Here is a 22,344-nt window from a genome sequence, read left to right as displayed (position 1 = left end):
CAAATGATCCCAAATAGCTTTTGCAGTGGATCTATCTGATAATCCCATGATTTGTTGATCTGATAATGCGCTCAAAAGTGCTTCTCTTGCTTTGCAATCATTTTCTTCATCTTTAGCTAAAGTAATGGGAGCAGTTTGACCAGCTATATCAGCAGTATAACCATTCTTAGTAACTTCCCAGATGTCTTTACCAATGCAATTCAGATGTGTCTCCATTCTGATTTTTCATATCCCATAGTTGGTTCCATCAAGTTTAGGACTATCCTTTCTGAAATAATTAGTAGACATTGGATCTCCTCAAGTTGTTAAACTTCTTGCAAAAAGAGGACTAGGCTCTGATACCAATTGTAGGTCCTAGAGACAACTGAGAGGGGGGGGGTGAATCATTTGTCAAATAAATTCAAACCAAAATCTTATTAACTAACTTAATGCTTAATACCGGTAAGATAGTTAAGTATGCCGGTAAACAGTGTTAACAGAAAATTGATGTACCAGTAAGAATTAATGCATGAAACATAAGCACAAAGTCATCCACAACACATGACACAAATATTTGTACATGGAAACCCTGTAAGGGGAAAAACCATGATGGGAAACCTTACCCACAATCAGATGATACTACTGCAGATAGTAAGTGTACAAAGAGGGGTCTGCACATGCAGAAAGGCCAACAGCCTAGAGCTCACTGCTCAATCACAAATGGGAGTCACACTGACTACAGTTGGATGGTTAAATCCAATGAGAATGTACTGCACAAAATAGCATCTTCATATGTTGGATTCAGTACCAGTGTAATGTTGATATGCTTCTACAAAAAACTAACTTCACCTTCAAATGATGTCTTCGTGTATATCCCTGCTTGATCTCGCATATATCCTTCCTTGAATCTTTTTCGCATTCCACACTTGATCTTACAAATAAGATCTTACATTTATAACATACCCTAAGACAAATTTTAGTAGGTCGGCTCTACAAGATATTACAATAAAAATATTTTATAAATAATACAATAACCGATTGAACATGTTGGCTTGATGCATTTACAACAATAATAAATCATCTCCATAGCACGCCATGCTGATCTGGAAAAGATAAGCCTGTCGGTGTAACCCTAGATAACCTGGACCTATTTGCCAGTAAAAATAAATATGTAAATAAGAATATACCAGTGATTATTACTTCAAAGTAAAGTTTCTATATGATCTCTTCGACATTACCAAGTGTCTTCCATGTCAATGCAGGTACCGGTGAACATTATATCCTGTCGGTTAACCATATACCGGTGACTGTTTGCACAGTTTACTATTTGCCGGTGAATGTTACTGGATCTCCAAAGTAGGTGTATTTAGCAGGTGTTGACATCAATCACAAAACCATACCAAAATACCAACAGTCCACACTTGGGTTTACAAACACAACTCTGTCAAAACAAAAACAATATCACTAGTAAAACTATGACTGTGATAATCAATACCCTTAGGACAGTCATATAAATTTAATCTATTTCATTTGGTTTTGATCAAAAAACCCTTCTGAAGGTTGCATAGGGTCCCCTCACCCCTCTTTCTATCATCAACCACTTCAAAATACCAATCGCTTGGTCTTCCCACCAAATTCTTCACTCTTACTGCCTTTTACTGACTGATAAATAGAGATATCAAACTATCCTCATGCCCAAACGTACCAAATCTAATTTGGAGCCTTGCACACAACATAATATGATACATAGCATGAAAAAAGGTCTTCCCACACATTTGGTTGAATTAATATTCATGGGAGACCAAACTATACATTATTTACTCCTCTCGGTAAACACTAGGCAGGGTTTTGACATTTTTTGGAAAAACTATGATATCTAATTTAAAACACAATGAAATTCAATGCCACAAAAAGAAAAAATGAAGTTAACTCACTGCTCTACCACATCCAATCGACTTCCCATCAAATTATGATGATTTTCACAATGAAAAATGAAGAGAATCATACCGAAACGTCAAAAAATGCACATAAAACCCCAATTTCATTAAGCAAAACTCTTGGATGGCATGTCAAAGGCCTATTTATTCCCATCCAAGTGAGTTACAACCTCAAACCACCATAAACTAACTTTCCAACCATATCTTTAAGAAGTTTCTACAAGAAATGCAAAAGTTGTCATGGCAATATGACAACTTTTTTCCCAATGGACATCAAACTTCCACAATTAGGTCTCTATTTGTTGTTAGAATGCGATCTATGACTAAGTATTAGAGGATCTTACTAACTTGGGTATCATGCTCTTATGTGTCTCTAACATGACTCCTAGTAACTATATAAGGATCTTACTAGTCCTAGATCTATGCCTTGTCTTTTTTATATGGTTCCTAGTGAGAATATATGAATCTTACTAGTTCTAAATGTCATAACTTTGTGTTTTGCATGCTCCATGTGTGTTACCAATGTTACTCATATTACTCACTTTGTACTTCCCTTTTATCTCAATATTGTAGATTGACAATATCATAAGTCTTGCGAGCTACCACCTTTCCAAACTTGTAGTCATCTTGACTCTTCAATATCTTGGTGAAAGAATATTTGATTTCTCCATATTTTCCCAAGAGTACATGAGCATAATTTCATACTCTGGCTAAGAGGGGACTAAATATTGCATCATAAGTTGTATCTCTTTAAAAATATACACTAGGTTTGGACTCACTTTAGTGGTTGTGCCTTATTTATGCCTAATTGTACTTAGGTTTGAGAATGTTTCCATAAATTTGGTTCATTCCCTTATTCATGATGTTCCTCATGGCTCATTTTTATAGGACTAGGGTCCTGGGAACCCTTATTCATGGAAATTGGACCTAAAATTTGAAAGATGAATGTTGGATTCACAAATAGTAGGAATTTCCTCTCCAAATTTGGACTTTTGCAAAAGTTCAATTTGAAAAGGTGCAAGGACCATCCATATAAGGTCCATCTTGAAAATTCAATGATAATACCATCCATGCATATTAAATGATATAGTCAAGTAATAAAGAAGGAAAACCATTTCATGAAGTTGTCAAATGATTTTAAAGATGCACAACAATCCACTAAATGCAATTCACTAAAAAAGAAAACAAAGTATGCTACAAGATAGTGGGTAAGAAGCAAGGAATGAAGTTAAATAGACAAAGAAAAACCATGAATATTACCAAGTCAAAAGGAGTACCTATGACCTCTTAGGTGTTTTTTCACTTGCATAAATTAGACTTCTTAAGGATAGAAACACATGTAGATAGTAGTATGAAGTCTTTTTGACAATTTTTGAAGTAGTTGAAGGAATGACTTATTTTAGTTATATCTAACTCAAGACAATTTCAACTCAAAGTAAGGAATAAAAGCATGTGTCCTATAAGTTTGGGAAGCTAATTGAGTAGCTGGATAAGGTAGAGCATGACTATAGGGTAGTCTTGAGACTCTTTTAACTCAATTAGAACATGTACCAAGTATCTAGGAGCTTAAAAAGCCAATTCAACCATATTTCAAGTGAAAATACAACAAAAGGAGTAAAAGCTTTGAATACACCTCAAAAACCACTCCTAGGTGCCCAAGTATGTGGAAATAGTCTTTTCCAACATTTTTTTTCTTCATAGATGCAGCCCTATATTCTCTTTATTATTTGAGATGAGATATAGGACTCCTAGGGCTTGGTTCATCTTAGTTCTTTAAATTCTATGCCAAGTGTTGTAACTAAAAAAATTCTTACAGCAAGGGATATTATTTAATATCATTTAAGGTTGCAGTAGTGCAAGGAACATCGAAATGAAAAGAGAAGGAATGAAGAAGTCAGGGACCTTGAAATTATACATCAGAACTATGATACAACTAGCTGGGATAGAATTTCCCCCTCATTGGGATAGCCATTTGACTCCTATCAGGATAGCTGAATAAAGCCAAAGAAGGTGGATAAAGACAAGGGAAATAAGAAGGTTAATGAAGAGGGAGATGTTGAAGAGGAATAAAAGAACTAGAAAGATCAACAAAAAGAAAATGAAGAAGATTAAGATGTGTAACCTAGTTTGTTGTTTTATCTAGTTTTGGACTTGAAAATTATTTATGCCTTGACAATATTTTATGTTTTATGGCTCAAATCACGATCTAGTTACTACAGTATATGAAACTCACAAGAATATGAAACTCTCTCATGACAAATGAGAAGAACTAAGGAAGAAAGGCCTATCTTTTTATTGCAGGAAGAAATGGGAAAGAGGACACACTTGTAAACAAGATGAAACAAAAGAGGGAAAGATGTGTTTTTATGTGCAAATATCCATGGGCACCCAAGCATAAATGTAGTGTAAGGAATCTTTAAAGAAAGAACTTGTGTTATAAATGCAAAGACAAATGGGAACTAGGACATATATGTGGAGGCCAACTACGAAAAATAGAGGCAATATCCGATGAAAAAGCAAAAGGAAACCTGAGAAAAAAAGAAAGATATGGTGAAGGAGACCATAAGAGAATCCCATCAAAAGAAGAGGGGACAAATGAAGAATGGAGTTTTGTGGAGGAACCAATCCAATAATCACAACACCCTCACAAATATGACAGAAGAAACCTCTTCATAGAACCTCAAGGTTTCATCGTTAAGTAAAAAGTGAATGCATTCTACTAAATAAGAAGGATCTAATAATAGTACATATATTGGCATGTGTATACTTTGTACTTGGTTCATGCTTAATGTATTTTCAAGAATGATGCTTAACAACTAAAAGAATTAAAAAAAAAACAAGAATTTATTCAAAAGAGAACATTATGTTTAAGGTCATAGATGTGTGGCATGCTTCTAGACAATATATGGAAAGTTTGTCCTTATTTTGTCTCATGATTACAATTGATGAGAGAAAACTTGTCTTAATATTACAAACATTGGGAGGGAGCTGATATATTTGATCATGTAAACTTAAATTTGCTTGAGGACAAGCAAATTTGGGAGGGGAGGACTGTGATGCCCCTGATTTGAACAACTAACATTTCTTCACGAAAGGTCCAAATGATGAAATTGTCTTACACGGTAAGACTTCACAATTTCATGGAGGAAATCATTGATTTACTATAGTCAAGCTTATATGGATTAAAGACAATAAATATCAACCCTCACCATTAATCTCTAGCGATGGTGAATATTTAAGAGTGATAACATATTAAGGGTGTGTAATAATATGAAGAGGCATGCCAGTTGTTAGGAGGAGACATCATGGTTTAGGAGGGGACGCCACCATTCCAACAATCACCCCTTATTGAGTGGTCACCACTTTTGTACCCAATGAAGAGATATAAGTAGTGCACTCCCAATAGTTAGAAGATCATCAAACCAAGCACTTAATACTTGATAAGGCACTGAATATAAAACAAATTGATTAATTAATACTATTTGGTATGAATTCCTTTGTATATAATAGAATGGATGTTGGATTAATAAATATACTTCTACACACTAATCATTGAGAAATACATTGTTGGCAGTTCCATTATTACCCAGTCCAGTATCAATCTAATCTTGTTGGGGAAGCATCTCGCGATCAAACCACAAGGTCTCATTGTCGATTAGTCTACTGTTACCAGGGTTCACCCTCTAATTTGTGAAATTTTGCAACTTATTTATTTTATGCTAAGTATATGTCTGATACTAGAATCTTTCATACGATTAAGTACTTCCAACCATGGTAGAAGGGAAGTAGGCTTGCAAGAGTGGTACCATGATGGTTCTGTGTGGGCAAAGGGTTACAAAGCGTATTGCCCTTGGGCCTAGAGGAGATGGCTTCTACGGAAACCTATTGTAACCTCTTTCCCCTGTCATGGTAAAGATTCAAATCCAAAATTCCAAAATTCCTCATCCAAACATTATGAAAATCTGAAATTCCTCATGCAAATATTATGCAAATCCAAAATTCCTCATGCAATTATTATGCAAATGCGAAGATTCAATTAATGAAGGTGAATATTAAACAATTCCTCATATTATGCAAATCCGAAATGAAAGTGAAGTTCAGAAATTCCTCATATTATCCAAATCCAAAATGAAGGTGAAGACTCTACCTTGAATGGTGAGTGTGTCGTTTGATCTTGCCAGGGGTTGAGCTCGACGTGGAAGCCTATGCGGGATTGAATGCACAAATGACTTGCCCTTTTTTTTCTTTTTTTTTTAAGTAATGCTCATTGTCGTCAAAATTTCGACGAACTCGGGCACTTTTAAAAAAAAAACAAATTTCATTTTCGACGAAGTCGGGCATTTTTTCAAAAAAAAATCAAATTTGGTCACAATATACATTCTCCGTCGGAAACCTCCATCGGAATTCTAGACCAAATGTATTAGTGTCAAAATTTTCCCCCTTTACAATATTATTCAAAAAGCAATAACAAATTACAACATGCTTGCAAAGAAAGCTTATCACAAGAGTATCACCAACCAGATATTCAAAGGTAACTCAATAGCTATAAGACTCTTATACAAAACCTCCATCTCATGCACCTCATATATAGGAGATACAATACATGAAACCATCAAACAGTATTACAAAACCATTAGCTAAAACCACCCAATAAAGTGGAACTGACCTTATCTCCAATCCTAGATGCCTTATGATGTGTCAAAATGCACATCAACACATGTACCTCCCTTTTACAGCTCATTTATATGTTCAGTGCATTTTTATATTTCCTATTTCAGGAGACCAAACTTCCAAAGGCCATAACTTGTGAACCAAGTGTTTGATTGACAAATTGTTTGAAGTGTCGTAAAACTTGTGACGTGCTCTATCACCTTGTAACCTAATACTGCCACTTTTCAAGTCATTTTAGAGCTAGTAAAGTCCTCAAAGTGGAACTTGAAACATTTATCGCAACTTCCAAAAATAAAAACTTTATCTTTTAATTTAGTTATGATCTTGCAACAAAAATTTACCGTCATGCTTTTCTAGCCAATCCAAAACTTTGGGGAAAATTCTGAACCAATGCATGCTCAAACAAAAACTTATTATAAATAGTAACTTATGTAAATTATGCAAGGTTGAGACATCATTTTCCCAACAAATATATGTCTCTTTCTTTTTCACAAATCACCTAGCATAACATTACATTCTACCCAGTAGAATCCATGACACAATCATGAATCACCCAACATTATACACCTTGTTGGCCAATGGAATCCATATTTTTTCTATGGACCCCTAGCTTAACATACTTTCTAGTTGTTGGATCATGGTTTGTGGTCTCATCTATTGGTGTATCCTCTCACTCTTTCTATAAGTCTATTTGTTCTCTTGTAATAACATTTTGAGAATGATATTAGCAATTAAGACATATTTTATCATTGAGTTCTCTTCAATTAGTTGACTTAGAGTCTTTGTTTTAGTACTAACTCCTTGTGTTTATGTCTTTTTGTTTAACTTTGTTTTCCTTTTTGTCTTTTTTGTTTTTTTTTGTCTTGTCTTGCATGTCCTTCCTTGGATGTTATTGTGTGAGCTAAGATCCCAAGCTTGGGGTCTTGTTCTTTCAACTTAGTAACATCTTATCTCTTAATAGCCTTGCTCCTAGTTGCTCTCTCTCTCTAATTTACCATGATTATGAGTGTAAGTTAATACTCCTACTAAAGTGGGATCTAAATATCGCATCACAAATTATAACCCTTTATAATTTCACACTCCTTTTTGGGCCCTTGCTTAAGTGTGCTCCCTCATAGCTCATCTTAAGCCCATTTCTAGCCTTGTCACATCTAAATTATTGTAGACACCTAAAATTGATTAATCTAATTAATTAAATTTAGCTATCCTGAATGGTTTTCAATTAAATAATTATGCATTTTTTGATTTATTAGTATTGCCCCCTCCTAGCTAATTAATTTTATTAATTACGCTAAGTCCCTTTTAATTAATTATTTGACAATAGTAAATCATTTAATTAATTCAATTCAATTCCTTCATCTATTAAATAAACTAAATACACAATTTAATTATTTAATTTACTTTTGACCTTTCCTTCCTTTACCATTATGGAATTAATTAATTTATATTATTTTATTTCCCCACGTCTCCTAGCCTAACCCCCCATCTAACCCTTCTTCTAACATAACCCACTACCTAACCCAAGGGTTCTAACCAACCCTATCCTTTCCAAATTAACCCCTCACATGTATGTGCACATTCCTAATATTCCTAATATTTGGAAAATAATCTATTATGTGGGTGTTTCTCTCCCAAATAAACATGTGTCCTCAAAGACACATGTCATTGATCTCCTTGACACTTGCCCTTCTCAAGGACACTTGTCACCCTTGGCTTAGCTACTTGTCCTCTTTGAGGACAAGTGTGGAATCTCCTTCCACATGGTATCTTGAGGATTTCCACTTGTCATCTTTGAGGAAAAGTGTCTTCTTTTCAAGCCTCTCCATCTTCCATCTTGGCCTGTTTAATCCTTCTTGTTTCTTTGCAATTCATCCACTTTCATGCAACCATACCATCATAATGTCAAAATATAAACTCACCTTTTGCACAATCAAACCATTTTAGCATATCATTTGCATCCATTTTCCAACATTTTCATATCAAACCATCATGGAGCATATCTATCACCTTTATAAGCATAAAATCGAGTACACATCAAATCAAAGGGCAACCAAATCAAAGATTTTCGAGAGAGTTTTCTATTTTATTGCTTATTAATTTGCTTTCTTTATTTTCCTTTTAGCATCCTTATCTTGACTGTAATTTTTTATTTAAATATTTTTTATTTGCACTCACATTTTAACTCACACATTTCTAGCATGCCCAATGGGACCCACTTAACGGGTCATATCTCACATTTTTTTGTAGATTTTGAGCACCTGCAAGCAAAAATGTGGGAGTATAAGAGGATTTTCACCTCAACGGAAGTCTATTTATCACCAGTGCAATTTTGAGTATGTAATGTCCCCCAAATAAAGATATAAACCATGAAAATAAAGCTCACGATATTAATTATTTTTATATTAATACTTTACTTTGGGATTAATATAAATAATTAATATTATTAATTTGTATTGTTAATGCAACAAAAGCAGTTGATGAAACTACTTCGAGAAGAATAAAAAGGCATAGCGGGGATATTGAAGACATCATGGTGGAGAAGAGAATTTACAGTCCAGTGTGACGAGAATTATCTGAATTCATCCTCCTTTCGTCAGTGTGAAACTAGCCTATTGGTGGAAGCGTAAATAATGGGTGGCAACGTACATTAGAAGGAGTATCGTACAGGTGTATGATCATAGAAATCTAAGCATTGATCAAAGTTTCAAGCATACCTCCAGATTTATATTGTTTGGGTAGGGAGTGTTTTCAAATCGACGACATTATCCTTTCGGTCTAGTTGTGGAGCCAGACGATAGTGGCAGTTCGCTCAGGGGAGTAGAAATCACTCTAAAGAAATAGCAGAAGAGCACATTAAATTTCCCTTTTCATTGCGTCGAAGAAAACCGAGAATAACTTCACGCAAGAGATCCTACAATCCAAATCTGAGTAATGGAAGATGGAGTGTCGCAGGAGTTTTCAATTGCCGTAGTGTATAACACGGACAGGAAACCATCCAATTAGCCTAGGAAAACCCAAAATTAGGTCTTGCATATTTTGTCATTCACGAAAGATACAGAAGTGGTGCGTGGAAATGATTGTACGTGTACATGGTGTGGGGCAGGAAGGATAATCTCCAAATCGGTGTTGTGCATAAACTGGAATAGCAGAAGTATCAAATCGAGGTGAAGTGACAGAGCTTCTACAGGTTAACACGAATAACAAGTGCACCCATAAATAAACTTATATATTCCTTGAATTAAATAAATATTGTTCTGCCCGTAAATGATTATAACCAATTGGGAAAGAAGAATATCATTGTTTGAATACTGAACATTTTTTCTAGTCAATAATTCAATTGTTCTATCAATAAATGATTACATCCAATGGGAAAGAAGAATATCACTATTTGAAAACTGAACATTTTTTCCAATAAAAAAAATCAATACTTATGTCTTAAAACAACAAAATTCCAGAAGAATTAGATATTTGATGAATAGGCAATTGAGGGATTTTACAGTGGTATCAGAGCTTTGAATCTTGCCAACCTGTAAGGTATTAAAAAAAAAAAAAAAAAAAAAACTTAATTCACCAAGGAAACTATAATTTCTGAAATACTAGGGCCCATCAAAACAGATTTACAAACTCTCCTTTAGCACAGAGTAGTACGTCCATTCCATTTGAAATTGAGGATAGCCATGCAGAAACTGACGAAGAAATTATCTTTGAAACCAACATGGGAGACCCAGATAACAATAGGGATTTGTTGGCTGCATTAATCAGAAGTCAGCAAGATATGCAAAATAACATTAACAGAATGACCAATTTGATGACTCGGTTTATGGCCAATAATATAAATCAGCACCAAAATAATGGAAGGCAGAATAATCAACATCAAAATAATGGGGGTCGAGATGAACAGTCAGTTAATAATCAGCCAGAAAGAACATGAACAACCAGACCATTTATGCCTACATTTACTACTAGAAACCAGCCACTTGAAAATGAACCAACAATAAGAGAAATACAGGCAGAAATACATCAGGATTGGTTAGATTCCGATGAAGAATTTTGATCAACAATGACATTTAGAGAATATTTAGATGTCAAAATGAAACATAGGCCATGAGGACAGCGAGGAAATAACAATGAATTGCAAAGGAAAATTGGAAAAATGTATATTCCTTATTTTGATGGAACATGTAAAACAACTGCTCGAGCTTGGGTGCAAAAATTAGACACCTACTTCCAATTAAACCCTATGTTGGAAGAGGAGGCAATTAAATATGTTGCGTTACATCTTGACAATGTAGCACATGAATGGTGGCATCATGGACAAATAACCTTGGGTCATAATTTGATAGGAACTTATGTTGAGTTTACTGAAAAACTTATTGATAGGTTTGATTCTAAAGATCCTGAATTACATCTTAAGGATTTGACTCAACTTAAGCAAACCAGGACTGTTGAATAATATATTTCTAAATTTGAAAAATTGGCTGTCTTAGTTACTGAAATTTCAGAAAGACACAAGATTGTGATATTTATAGATAGATTGTCTGATTCCCTCAAAGGGTGGGTTAAATCTTTAAACCCCATTACTTTACAAACCGTTGTCAAAAGAGAAAGAGAATTAGAACCATCTTCAAAAGGAAAACTTTTTAACAAAGGACCTCCTCCTATACCGAAAAAAGACAAACAACCTTTCAACAAAGATGATTTCCCTAAATAAAGGCTAGATAAAGAGGAAAGAGAAGAGCTTAAAAGGAAAAAACTATGTTTCAGTTGTAGGGAAGCATGGCAGCCTGGACATAGATGTTTAGGGAAAGGGAAAATTCATTATATTGAGGTTATGTCTGACAGAGAGGATGAAGAGAATGTTGATCCTAACATAGAATGAGCACCACCGAACACTAAATCAGAAACAGGTACCAAGCAAAGAGAAGGATTAATAGCATCAATGTCAGGAACCCCACACTATAATATTTTCAAAGTTAGAGAAGTTTTGAATGGACAACGTGTAATTGTTATGCTTGATAGTGGTTCTACGCATAATTTTATAGATGCAACACTTGTGGAAAAATGTGGTTTGCAGACTAAAAAACATGACGGATTTGATGTTAGAGTAGCAGGTGGAACTAATTTGTCTAGCACTCATAAAGTTCCTAAATTGAATATTACTCTTGGCAATTACACTATTACCGATGATTTCTATGTGATTGATTTGGCTGACACTAATGTTGTCTTGGGAATACAGTGGATGGAAACATTAGATGAATATACACAGAGCTTTAAAGAATGGAATTCTCTTTTAAAATTGATGATAAGAAGGTCATCCTCTGTGGTATGTCTAACAGTGGCCCCAAGATCGTCAGTGCAAAGAGAATGGAAGCTATTTTCAGACATGGAGATGTGGCATGGTCAGCACAATGTTTAATCTCCAACAAGGTATCAGGTTTTGAATCCAAATCTTATGGAAATGATTTGTTAATAGTATTAGATTCACATCATGTGGTTTTTAGTGATATTCTTCCAGGAGTCCCACCTGATAGAGGTTTTGAACATACTATTGAATTAGAAGAAGGTGCTAAACCAATGATTACTACTCCTTATAGACACCCTAAAACATTCAGGGATGAAATAGAAAAGGCAATTAAGGAGTTATTAGATATGGGACATATCAGACCTAGTTCTAGTCCTTTTGCTTCATCTATAGTGTTCGTCAAAAAGAAGGATGGAACACTTCGAATGTGTATTGATTGCAGAGCTCTTAACAAGAAAACAATCAAAAACAAGTATCCAATTCCTCAAATTGATGAATTGTTAGATGAATTGCATGGTGCTATCTATTTTTTTAAAATTGATTTGAGATCAGGGTATCATCAGATTAAGTTAAGAGAACAAGACATTCATAAGACTTCTTTCCATTGTCATTATGGTCATTATGAATTCTTGGTAATGTCATTTGGTCTAACAAATGCTCTAGCAACATTTCAGTCCTGTATGAATCATATTTTTAACAAACAGTTAAGAAAATTTTTGTTAGTATTCTTTGATGATATACTGATTTATAGAAAAACTTGGGAGGAGCATTTGAAACATATTGATATAGTCCTGGGTATTATGGAATCCCTATCACTATATGCAAAGGCGTCTAAATGTGAATTTGGAATGACTAAAATTTTGTATTTAGGGCATATGATCAGTACAATAGGGGTACAGGTTCATCAAGAAAAGATAAAAGCCATTTTGGATTGGCCACCACCTTGAAACCTTACGGAGCTAAGGGGATTCTTTGGTTTATGCAGCTATTATAGAAGTTTTGTCAAAGGTTTTTCATAGCGTTGGGCACCCTTGACAAATCTTACCAAAAAGGGGGCATTCAGATGGACTGAGAAAGCTCAACAGGTATTTGAGAAGCTTAAAGAGGTAATGAGTTCTTGTCTAGTACTTGCTCTTCCAGATTTTAATCAGCCTTTTGTGTTGGAATGTGATGCTTTGGGTGATGGAATAGGGGTAGTTTTAATGCAAAACAAGCATCCTATAGTTTATGAAAGCAGAAAGCTTAATAAACTTGAGAAATTGTATTCTATCTATGATAAAGAAATGTTGGCAATCATGCATGCATTGAAAAAATTTAGACAATATTTGGTTGGTAGCAGATTTGTGGTGAAAACTGACCATAACAGTCTAAAATATTTCTTGGGACAAAAAGATTTAAACGACAGGCAACAAAAATGGATTAACAAGATCCAAGCTTATGATTTCGAGATTGAGTATGTAAAAGGTAAAAATATTGTTGCAGAAGCTTTATCTAGAAGACCTGAACTCAATGCACTCTCGGTAGTACCAACAGATTGGAAATCTTTATTGCTAGTAGAATACTCAAAGGATTCTTTTGCTTGTGATTTGCTAGATGGTAACGTACAAGATGAAAAATATAAGGTTGTAAATGATATTATCTATTACAAAGACAAAATTTACTTGTCTCCAGGATCGAAGTTGAAAGAGAAAATCCTCCAGTCTGTGCATGATGTTCCTTTAGGAGGGCACCCCAACTACTTCAAAACTTACCGACAGATAAGAGAAAGATTCACCTAGAAAGGACTTAAGAATGATGTTCTTCGTTATGTTAAAGAATGCATCACCTACCAACCAAACAAAGTAGAGTATACATTTCCAGCGGGTCTATTACAGCCTTTGCCTATACCGGAACAGAAATGGGAAAGTATATCTATGGATTTCATTACAGGCTTACCACAATCTCAAGGTAAAGATTGCATTTTTGTTGTGGTTGATAGATTGACTAAATTTGCACACTTCTTCTCTATTACTATAGAATTCATAGCTATTCAGCTTGCAAAACTTTTCTTCCGAGAGGTGTTCCGTTTACATGGTTTACCAGAAAATATCATCAGTGACCGAGATAGCAGATTTTTGAGTATATTTTGGGGGGGACTTTTCAGATTGACAGGTAATGAGTTAAATCACAGCACGAGTTACCATCCACAAACCGATGGATAGATGGAAATAGTGAACAAATGGATTGAGGGTTACCTTCATAATTATGTGTCAGGTCATCAGAAAGCATGGGTTTGTTGGCTATATTTGGGTGAATATTGCTATAACACTACTCATCATGTATCTATTGGTATGACTCCTTTCAAAGCACTTTATGGGTATGATGAACTTTCTTTTATTGATTTGGCTCTCGATCAGAGTAATGTTCCCAAGTCCCAGGACATGCTTCATGAATTCCAAGATATATTGAAAGCACTTAAAGAAAACTTGCAATGTGCTCAAAATCAACAGAAAATTTATGCAGACAAGAAGCATGTTGAACGTCACTTTGAAGTTGGTGAATTGGTATACCTCAGACTACAACCCTATAGGCAGTCAACTCTCAAACAAAGTGGGGAAGAGAAATTGAAGCCTCAATTTTATGGGCCATACCTAGTGATCCGGAAAGTTGGCATAGTGGCATATGAATTGGAATTACCTGAAGAAAGTAGAATACATAATGTATTCCATGTATCTTATCTCAAAAAATCTTTGGAGCAGCAAGTGACAATATCAAAGAACTTACCACCACTAAATGAAGAAGGGAAACTAGAAATGATTCCCAAAGTGATTGTGGAGACTCAAGATCGGCAATTGAGGAACAAGACAATCAGGGAATACCTCATTAAATGGCAGAATTTACCATTGGATGATGTTACTTGGGAAAATGAGCAGATTCTTCAGTATCCTGGATTACAGTTGCTTGTGGGCAAGCAACATTGTGCAGGGGAGACTGTAATGTCCCCCAAATAAAGATATAAACCATGAAAATAAAGCTCATGATATTAATTATTTTTATATTAATACTTTACTTTGGGATTAATATAAATAATTAATATTATTAATTTGTATATTAATTTGTATTGTTAATGCAATGAAAGCAGTTGATGAAACTACTTTGGAAAGAATAAAAAGGCAAAGCGAGGATATTGAAGACATCATGGTGGAGAAGAGAATTTACAGTCCAGTGTGACGAGAATTATCTGAATTCATCCTCCTTTCGTCAGTGCAAAATTGGCCTATTGGTGGAAGCATAAATAATGGGTGGCAACATACATTAGAAGGAGTACTGTGCAGGTGTATGATCGCAGAAATCTGAGCATTGATCGAAGTTTCAAGCATACCTCTAGATTTATATTGTTTGGGTGGGGAGTGTTTTCAAACCGACGACATTATCCTTTCGGTTTGGTTGTGGAGCTGGACGATAGTGGCAGTTTGCTCAGGGGAGCAGAAATCACTCTGAAGAAATAGCAGAAGAGCACATTAAATTTCCCCTTTCGTTGCATTGAAGAAAACTGAGAATAACTTCACGCAAGAGATCCTACAGTCCGAATCCGAGTAATGGAAGATGGAGTGTTGTGGGAGTTTTCAATTGCCGTAGTGTATAACACAGGTGGGAAAACATCCAATTAGCCCAGGAAAACCTGAAATTAGGTCTTGCATATTTTGTCATTCATGAAAGATACAGAAGTAGTGTGTGGAAATGACTATGCGTGTACATGGTGCGGGGCAAGAAGGATAATCTCCAAATCGGTGTTGTACATAAACTAGAATAACAGAAGTATCAAATCGAGGTGAAGTGACAGAGCTTCTACAGGTTAACACGAATAACAGGTGCACCCATAAATAAATTTATATATTCCTTGAATTAAATATATATTATTCTGCCCATAAATGATTATAACCAATTGGGAAAGAAGAATATCATTGTTTGAATATTGAACATTTTTCTAGTCAATAATTCAATTGTTCTGTCAGTTAATGATTACATCTAATGGGAAAGAAGAATATCACTGTTTGAAAACTGAACATTTTTTCCAATAAAAAAACTCAATACTTATGTCTTAAAACAACAAAATTCCGGAAGAATTAGATATTTGACGAATAGGCAATTGAGGGATTTTACAGAGAACCTATGAGAACGTTGCCTAAAACCATGGGATTGATAGCAAAAATGGTGGGAACACATTCCCATTGTCGTATAGAAGGTATAAAATAAAAATGTTGCTCTCGAGTTAATGTTATTCTTTGTCAATTTTTTCATAGTCAAACAATGAGTTTGTTGGGTAAAGTAGCGGGTTTTCTTATTAAAGTAGTGGGATTGTGCAGAGAAATAGTGGGTTTGCTTTATTTGTTTGTATTTTTCCTCTTTTTTTAAGAAAAAAAAAATTAGCAGTTAAACAATGGGATTTCTTAGTGAAATGGCGGGTTTGCGGATAGCTAGTTAGGTTAGTGGGTTTTCTCTATCAAATAGCGATAATTCTTTATGTCTTAGTTTACTGACATTTTCTTGAATGTTGATTTCATCATTTTATTGCTAACCCACTAATCCATTGTAGTGTTATTGTTTTTCACTAACGTTAGCACAGGTTCGATAGTAGAAGGCTCCAAAAATTTAAAACACTAACTTGTTTCTTATGGGGCCACTAAAGAGGGGAGCATTTTAAAAACAATTCTTTTGGTTATTGAATAATGTGTCTTCTTTCTAGTCACAAAACACTTCAATTTCTTAAGGGAATTAATCTTGTTTGTCATGTCTTCATTGTTTAGATTAGAACCCTAAGATAGTATACAAGTATCCTCTCTCCCTGCACCTCTAAGTGACATTGGGCTTAAGAGAACATGTACTATCTTATTAGTGAGTCTGCCTCCTAGTGCTATATGGTGGTGAGAGGGAACAACTCAAGGGGTATATAAATCCAGTCTGCTATATAAAAGGGTGTGAGATGAAAGTCTAGCTCGCTGGTATAAGATTCTGCCATTGTTGACATTTTTGTGTCAACCTTAGCCATACAGATAACTAATTTGACAAATCATCAATGGCTAAAACCCTATGTATTTCCCACCAGGCCTAAATCCCTAAACCTTGAAGGCATTTTTGCCTTAGTCATTTTCTCGGCCTTCTTTTTTGGCCTTGTTCTTTCAAATACCCATGCAAATTTATTGCCTACAGAAGACTTTTGGGCCTAACAAGGACATCAAACACCATCCCAATGTAGGATTTCTCCCTTTTTTTAGGGACTATTGCTATTTCTCAAAGGAAATCATTTTAGGCATGCAACATCAGATCAATTGTTCTGATCTAATTTTTTCTTCTTTACAGCCTAACCCTAGTCAGGTAGGGTTTCTGAACCTAAGGTTCCATTTGAGTTATGTCTAATCTATAAAGGCAAATTTGTAACATATTCAAAGGGTTCTTCTCCCTCTTCTCTTTTAGAGATCTATGATTTCAATAACTATAATTGAATGGTCGTTATTTTAATAAATAATTTTCCTTGCCTTATCTCAGATGTCAAATATATTGTGTGTTATACACCTTTTATTTTGCAATTTTTTCTTCTTTTGTCTTTAGATTTTAGTTTGTGTTAATTTTTTGTTGTGTATGTTGTCTATGGATATCTCTCAATCCCTCTCAGCATCTAGTTATGTTCTAGCCTTCCTATTTTCCCTTGAAGATACTTGTTAGATTGATATTTATCCATATTTTTATGTGGTTTATTGATGTTTTGTATATTCATAGGCAAGGAATGAAATAAATTTCAATATACGTGCATCACCCCCTCATTTCCCTTTCAACATTCATTCTCCCTTTTCCTCTTGATTAATAGAATAAACTTTATAAGTGTTGGGTTTGTCCAACACTACACTCTTATTAGAAAGAAAGTAGACCTTCTCTGAAGATTCAGCCTCGCATATGCGAGGTCCCACACCTAGAGGTTGTTTCCATGTTTCACATGGTTAATTAGCAATAGTGTTCAACAAGGGTGCAAACTTTTGTGACAATAGTTTTTGGCATGCCCAATGGGACAAGTTGAACTATCTTTAGTTCAAAATTTCTTATCTTATTGTTGATAGTTGGTGTGTCTATCAATAATTTCTACCTTTGGAGGCAACATTTTACATACCTAGCGACTATAAGAGGAAATCTATTGGTCAATAATTCCTAAGCTCAAACCAAACTAAATATTTGGTACATTCTTTAGTCCTACAAGCCTTAAAGAGGCAAAATCTTTCAAGCACCCAACAACTCTCCAATTAGTTTGGAAAATATGTGGTATTTTTTCAATCCCTAGAAAATAGACCTATCTATCCTTCAAGTATTTCATTAAGAAGGTTCTACCTCTCTCACATGATTTATAATGAGTACATATCATGGGTGTACTTTCTATTCCCCTCCATTTCATGAGAATACAACTTTTCCCCCTCATTATCAATAAGATCAAACTAGATCTACTCCTAGTTTCAAACTAAATAGTTCCATTTTCAGTAGTAGGTGGGTACCTTCCTAATTCTTACCACCCATCCACCCCTACTCAACCTTCTTGGTAGCCTAACCAGCCACAAGATAATGAAAAAGTGCAAATTGCAAAACACAAAAGTATGTTGTTTGGTTTCACCATGCAGCTAGCTGAGATCAAGAGGGAGTAATAGTTTAGTCTATATCAAGGTCGGCTTTCTTATCAGGCCCAACTTCAATAGAAACAAATGGAAGCCCAAAGACAACATGACGAGTTCCTTGCAAGGAAACTTGCCTTTGCTAGAAAGGAGGAAATTAATTGATTGGCATCCATAGAGATGTGGCTTATGCAATAGGAGATTTCTACCCCTAAAGATCCCAAATTAAAATGTCCCAAGCTTTAGATAGGGGAGACCCTCCAAGCCTATAAATGAACTGCCTAGGTTTAAAATCCTAAGTTTCAAAAGAGCTCCAGTTGTTGTTATACAAGAGCCCACTTTTCAGATCCCCCAATGCCCTTTGCAAAGTTCCCCACCTCCTAGACCTATGTCTGATGCTATCTCCCTTTTTAAGGGTGGATGGTTGTAATCCTCATTATGAGGAGGGGGTTCAATTGGTCATTGGTTTGTCTTCATGTGCTCTAATGGAGGGAGAATCAAAGATGTCATAGGAGAAGTGTGGAGCTAATGTTGTGGAGAACCTAGCCCTCTCATTCAACTATCTTCCCTTCTTCATGGATCTTGAGGAGAAGGATATCTCTACACTTTCCTTGGTGGTAGATTTGGAGCAACAAGCTAATATTAGGGAGGCCAGAGGGGATAATGGTTTTATTGCAAGTAGTGTGGAGAGTGGATCATGCCACGAGCTTGACGTTATTGCAATATGTTACCAAGAGGAAGAAACTAAAATAGAGAGACAATCTAAAAAATTTAGATCTTCTTGTGAGGTGTCTCATAAGCCTGAGATTTGTGTTGATGAGTTGGATATCAACACATGTGATTATAATGTATGTTGGTTCTCCCTTGTTCTTGAATGTGATATTATTGAATATGAGATCTTAATTCAAGGTGAAGATGTTTATTTTTGCATTAGGGATGATGTGTCCAAGTTTGAATGTTTCACATGGTACCAGCATATCAAGTTTGATGATGTTGAGCAACAATATGTTGGTCATGTGGATAGCCTTTTGGTTGCTCAACTTGATAGTGTTGATAGTTCTGATACTTATGTAAAGTAGAGATGCCAATCTAACAAGATGAGAGGGGGGGGTGAATCATACAAACTTAATCTTCCATAAAAACAACAGATTCAACCTCGGTAACATATACTTCAGTAATATAACCAAAACTGCTAACATGCAAACTCATAAGCATATAAACATCATAACACTCATAACACCAGATTTAACATAGAAACCCAAATAGGGAAAAACCACTATGGGATTTCGGACCCACTAAGAAATATACTCTTCTAGAGTATGCTCGATTAAAAGCAAATCTTGTTAAAGATTACAAACACATTGCTAGATGTGACCCAGTTAAGGGATTTCCCTCAGATTTGTTAGGATCTTCACCTTGTTAGATGTGACCTTGTTAAAGGATTTCAAACACTCAATCAGAATGTCACCTTGCTAGAGGGTTTTACAAATAAGACTGTTAAGTCCACTCGGTTAAGAGATTTTCTGTCACTTTACAAAATAACAGTAATAAAAATTTATCTGCAACTTCACATCTAAAATGCTAAAGCAGATTCTTATTTTCTCAATACAATTTAGTCATAGGACTTATCTTGTCCATCTATTGGGCTCTATACTCTGTTATTCAAAATAGTTCTTCATCTCGGTAATCACTATGTAGCATCCCTGTGCTTACACTTGCCCGCATACATTGTTTATCAACAGTTCCTTATTTATAAACAATTTGCCAACCACTTAATCTCCTTGATCACATTTCCCATGATCAATCATAGCCATCAGATCTTCAAACTTGACCAGGTTCAATGTATCCTTCGATCTGAAAACATTTTACCCCACCTTGGAACTTGCATACATTTCTTGGAACTTGTGCTAGGGTATTGCGGTTCAATCTGAGTTGTAGATCTTCCTGTTGATCTTCCTTTGTCATAGATCCTTAACAACATTTATACACATTGTAACAATCATTTAATCATAACCAGCTCAATAGCTTCCTTCATTAAATAATGCTTTTATTCATTCAATGCATTATGTTATTACTCGGTTGCAACTCGATAAATACTAAACTTCACTCGGTAGACATTCTGCCTTCATTAACCGATAGCGATAACCTTAGGGTTTACCAACTAGGTTCCTTAAGGTTTACCGACTAGGTTCTTTGCTCGGTAACATAGTATAGTATTAACCTTACAATCAACAACATATGTAGGATATCAAAATAATCTAAACATCATGATCTCATCATTGTCTAACTCGCTAATAGTTGCCCATTCCCTTATTCATCACATTCTTTCTGTGTCTTTTACCAACATCTTTATACTCACCAAATCATACTTCTTAAGATATGGCAACATCATACTGAATTAGAAAATCAATTTCTTGACATCAATGACAAAATAATAATATTAAGACAGTAAACATCCTTTAGCAGTTATATCCATAATCATCAACAACCTTCTCAATATCCTTATTGAAATGCCAACAATCTCTTATTGTAATTGGAATGCCAACAATCTCCCTTTGTCTGTTATAATGCCAACAATCTCCCCCTTTGGCATTGATGGAAAAACCAATTGATTTGACCTAATTGATTCAGATTTAGATTGCTGAAATGCTGAAATGCTCTCCCCCTGTCATCAGACTTCTCCCCCAAAGATTAGTCTTCTCCCCTTTTCTTCAGTCTTCTCCCCCTTTGACAACAATGCCAAAAAGTAAAGAACTAATACATAATTTCTTCTTGTATGAAGTGATTTTCTGTTGTTATGTGTCAACTTAGTCTTGGTCAGAGCATTTTGTCTTCAATTCCTATTCCTTGTATTGTTTCCTGCACACCTTTAGAAAACATCCTAAAGTGTGTAAATCAGCATCAACTCCTAAAAGATATTCTGTAGAGTCATTGAATTGATGCTTTCACCGAACTCGGTCAGTGAATGGAAGATAGGGGTAGGACCCCTAACTTACTTCTGAGATACTCAAAAGTGTCCTTGGTAGTGGCTTGGTGAAGATATCTGCTATTTGTTCCTTTGTGTTAACATACTCCAACACCACTTTCTTCTCTTGAACTTTTTCTCTAAGATAATGATATTTGATAGAGATGTCCTTTGTCTTAGAGTGCATAACAAGATTCTTTGAAATGTTAATGGCACTAGTATTGTCACAGAATATAGTTACTGGCTCGGTAACTTTCTCATTTATACCATCCAACAGTTGTTTGATCCATGCTATATTGGTACAATTCAATGCTGTAGCAACGTATTTAGCTTCTGTTGTTGACTGTGAAACACATCCTTGTTTCTTGCTAAGCCAACTCACTAGTCTTTCTCCTAAAAAGAAATCTCCTCCACTTGTGCTTTTTCTATCATCAATGTTGCCTGCCCAATCAGCATCAGTATAAACTTTTAAATCAAAAACATTTCCTTTCTGATATACTAAGCCATAATCCTCAGTGCCTTTCAAGTATCTGAAAATTCTCTTGATTGTTGTCATGTGTGTTTCCTTGGGATCTGCAGAGAATCTTGCAACTATACCTACTGCATGTGCTATATCTGGCCTACTGTGAACAACATATTGTAGCTTTCCAATCATGGATCGGTAAAGTGTCTCATCAACAGATGCAGATTCATCAGTCTTTGATAGTTTACAGTTGGTAGTCATAGGAGTACTTACTGGTTTTGAATCCTCCATTCCAAATTTCTTCAAGATTTCCTTTATGTACTTGGATTGAGTAATGAAAATCTCATCTTTCATTTGCAGTATTTGTAAACCTATAAAATACTTTATCTCACCAA

Source organism: Cryptomeria japonica, chromosome 6 (genome assembly GCF_030272615.1).
Source record: "Cryptomeria japonica chromosome 6, Sugi_1.0, whole genome shotgun sequence".
Classification (NCBI taxonomy): domain Eukaryota; kingdom Viridiplantae; phylum Streptophyta; class Pinopsida; order Cupressales; family Cupressaceae; genus Cryptomeria; species Cryptomeria japonica.
This window is presented reverse-complemented; position numbering follows the sequence as displayed.